Here is a 3693-nt window from a genome sequence, read left to right as displayed (position 1 = left end):
GTTTTTATTGAAACGTCATCGGCTGACCATAGCTGAACCTGTTAGATTACCATGATCATGTCGTTGACTGGTTCTGCCAAAACTGACGTCTGATGTTGGTGCCGTGGATCGCTTGCCACACGCCTTTCGCGGGAGGAGTTTTGTTCGGTAATAAGCATGTGGCTCATGGACGTCAATCTCGAAAATGTACGCATCCACGAAGGGCCCCTGGAGTTTTTGGAAAATAAATTGTGTTAAACTAAGTGCCAAGGTAATTCTAGGGTTCAGTTTACCTTCTGAGCGTGCCGAATCTGTTGACCATCGGGGTAAAACCGCTCTAATTACAAATACAAATTTGACCTCCAACGTACTGCTCGATCGCGCCGTTTCGAGTAACAAGCGTTTGTAAATCTTATTGTGCGTTAATTGAGAAAAGTTTAGCTAGGTGCCGCCGTACCGAAAGCGAACTCATCATCGAAAGCTACAAATCTGCGATGATAACGAAACCGCAGCAGCGCACTGTTTACTGGAGGTGGATAAAAGAAATTCTCGATGATTATTTTGCACGAAAAACCTTTTACCAAAAGAAACTTACAGGCATGCGAGATCCCCGACATCAAGATTGACGCTCCGTCCGATATTTTATGCCGTCAGCAGAACCGGACAAAATAGTCCTACGTCAAAAGTGAATCAACATCAAAATAAACAGTGCACGCTGAAACAAAAGTAAGACAAATCAGACTAAAGCTTCATCAAGTTACACGTTTAGAAGCTAACAATAAGTTTATATTCAGTTTAACCCTTGATAGACTCACGAAATGACTACTTTCTCCTCAACGTGCAACTCAGGAGAAATATTTTGACGTTTCAAATCTTGACCAGAATAATAACTGCTGTACCAGTGATGTAACCATGACCAGAATAATAAATGCTTTTTCTGCGGAGTTTGTGTACCTTCCTGTGATGTAGTGCAAATGCCACATTAATGATTCTCGGGTTCCAGTCGCGACGCGTTTTTCGAGTTGATGTGCCCTGCCCAGTAGTTCTTATCTGGACCCGGTTCTTACGATGACGGCCGAACCGATACCTCCACCAACAGCATCGGTCAACCTTAGATTTTGGTTCCACCGAGTCATTGTCCTGCGTGACCTCGAACAGCTGTTCGAGAGTAAACACTAGTGACGGCGCTAACTACTTCGCCACAGCTTGTCGTACCGGAAACAACTCGAGCCGTGATTATTGAGGCTATCTTTTGGATTGTCCCACCTAGGAATCCCAGATGCATTACTATGCAAACCGATTCGTTGCAGTGTTTTTTTTTTCTGTGTGGAAGATGCAAAAGGAAAACGGGGTAATTAAACATGAATATAATCTATTTTTCAGTAGGAAAAAAACAAGAGATGCGCTGTTTGCAAGCAGTTAAATTGCCCAATATTTTTCGCTTCCTTCCACCCTCAAACGTCTAACCATGGGACCATCCACAAACCACGTGGACACTTTTTTTAGAAATCTCAACCCCCCAACGTGGACAATTTCCATACAAATAAAATCTTTTTGTATGGAGCGTGACCAATCGCCAACCCCCTAAGGTGTCCACGTGGTTTATGGATGGTCCCCATACAAATTTGCTGCCGATGCTTTTCCGGAAGCGATCCGGCAACAAATTTGTATGATTAAGTTGGAGGGTGGAGTCAATGTAAACAAATCAACTCGTTCATCGCCAATAGTATCGAATATTTACCTATTTCGACGCCGATTCTTGAAGATCGTGACGACGCACTTAATAACTTGCACCATCTCTACTGACAACTCATTCAAACACTTATTTCGACAAAAGCCGATTGATCGTAAAACGTAAACAATCTCTCAACAAAGCACCAAACAAAACTGTTTCGATTTCCTTGCTGTCATCCGCAGCAGCACTCTTTGCTTGAACTTTACATGTTTCAAAAAAATACATTAGCAACATTTACATTATTTTCTTCATTTACATTGTTTTGATTTGTCAAAATTGAGCAAACGTGGGAATATTTACATGCGATGCATCAATTACATGAGATTTTATCTTACATCATAACCAATTACATGACATTTGACTTTTTACATTATATTTCAACATTACATTGAGTAAGTTTACATTAGAAACATGGTTTACATGACATGGAAATTTACATATTTTTTTCTGTGTACTCAGGATTTTTTTATCAGCTTTTTTTCACAAAAACTCAATTTCCCAAAATACGTATTTTTTGATTTTTGAGATTTTTTGATATGTTTTCGGGGACAAAAATCCACAACTTTTGAGCCATAGAGAAACATGGTCAAAAAATCTGCCCCCGAGTTATGAATTTTTGAAAAAGTAGTGATTTTTGGAAAAAATCGAAGTTTCATGCAAAACAAGTTTGACATTATTTTTTAATGCAAAATTGAATTTGCAATCGAAAAGTACTATATAGATTTTTTGGCAAAGGGCTCCGTTTTCTAGATATAGCCACCGAAAGTTTGATTTTAGCGAAATATTTGCAGTTTTTCAATTCTTAAAAATAGTGACCATGAGTGACCATTTCTAAAAATATTTTTTTTGAAAATTTCAGAAAATTTGCTATAAAATTGTCCAAGAGACATTGAAGATTGGACCTCTGGTCACTATTTCATCACTATTTTTTCAAAAAATCATAACTCGGCGGCAGATTTTTTGACCATGTTTCTCTATGGCTCAAAAGTTGCGGATTTTTGTCCCCTAAAACATATCAAAAAATCTCGAAAATCAAAAAAATACTTATTTTGGGAAATTGAGTTTTAGTAAAAAAAATGTTAATAAAAAAATATGCAATTTTTTTTTTCGTGTACCTATTTTTTTCTCAAAAGTCCTCAACAATACCTACAACTTTGCCGAAGACACCAAATTGATCAGAAAATTCACTCAAAAGTTACAGCTGTTTGAATATTTACATACCATTTTTGTATGGACAGCTGCCAAAATTGTATGGAGGCTTGTATGGGTGAACCAAGGACGCAAAATAGCTTATTTGGTCATAGGGAAGGCCCCCACAAAGTTTGAGTCAAATAAAAAAATACAAAAAATAAAAATGGTCGAAATCGGCCGATTTTGTAGAGAGTTGCTCGGAGGTCCTTTTGGGTTTTAAGAGGAGTTTAACGGGTTTCTGGGGATCTTGATACGACTAAGTGATTTTAATGTTGGTATCAGCTATGATAAAGCGAAAAAAATTACTTGAGCCTGCTCTACAGTTTTATAAGAAATTGGTGGAAAATTACCAAACTTTAAAGTTGTTAAAAACTTGGAAACGGTGAACTTAATCAAAATTTCACAAAAAAAGACTGCGTGCTCATTTCATTTTTATTGTTTTTCATGCAAACATGATTCTTGAAATAGCAGGTTCAAGACCTCTAAGACCAGCTTGGACCAAGTAACCCTGGTCAGTTACATGATCTACAAGTATGGAGTTTAAGGAGTTGTTTTTTTTTTGTTATGTATTAGTTATTTAACGATCCTTACGAAGGAAATCAATGTACCTAAAATTTATATTCGTGGAAAGGACGCCAAAAACCATCTATTTCAAAGGAACAGCGCGAGCCAAAAAAAAAAATTACAAAATGGCAATAAAAATTTAAGTGCAGCTTACATAAATTGAAAACGCATTTCACTGCGTTTAAAATCATCTTCAATATGTTTGGTTATATTCAAAAATCTTT

General features: G+C 37.2%; 1 long non-coding RNA gene across 1 annotated transcript; it reads right to left on the bottom strand.

Annotated features, from left to right (window-relative positions):
* Positions 1 to 459: 459 nt before the first annotated feature.
* On the bottom strand, positions 460 to 1152 carry LOC119767770. Its single transcript, XR_005277695.1, has 3 exons — positions 934 to 1152; positions 575 to 694; positions 460 to 505 (listed from the first exon to the last, which is right to left on the bottom strand). It is a non-coding gene; the product is annotated as an uncharacterized LOC119767770 (long non-coding RNA).
* Between the last annotated feature and the right edge of the window lie 2541 nt (positions 1153 to 3693).

Source organism: Culex quinquefasciatus, chromosome 2, assembly GCF_015732765.1.
Source record: "Culex quinquefasciatus strain JHB chromosome 2, VPISU_Cqui_1.0_pri_paternal, whole genome shotgun sequence".
Lineage (NCBI taxonomy): Eukaryota > Metazoa > Arthropoda > Insecta > Diptera > Culicidae > Culex > Culex quinquefasciatus.
This window is presented reverse-complemented; position numbering and strand designations above follow the sequence as displayed.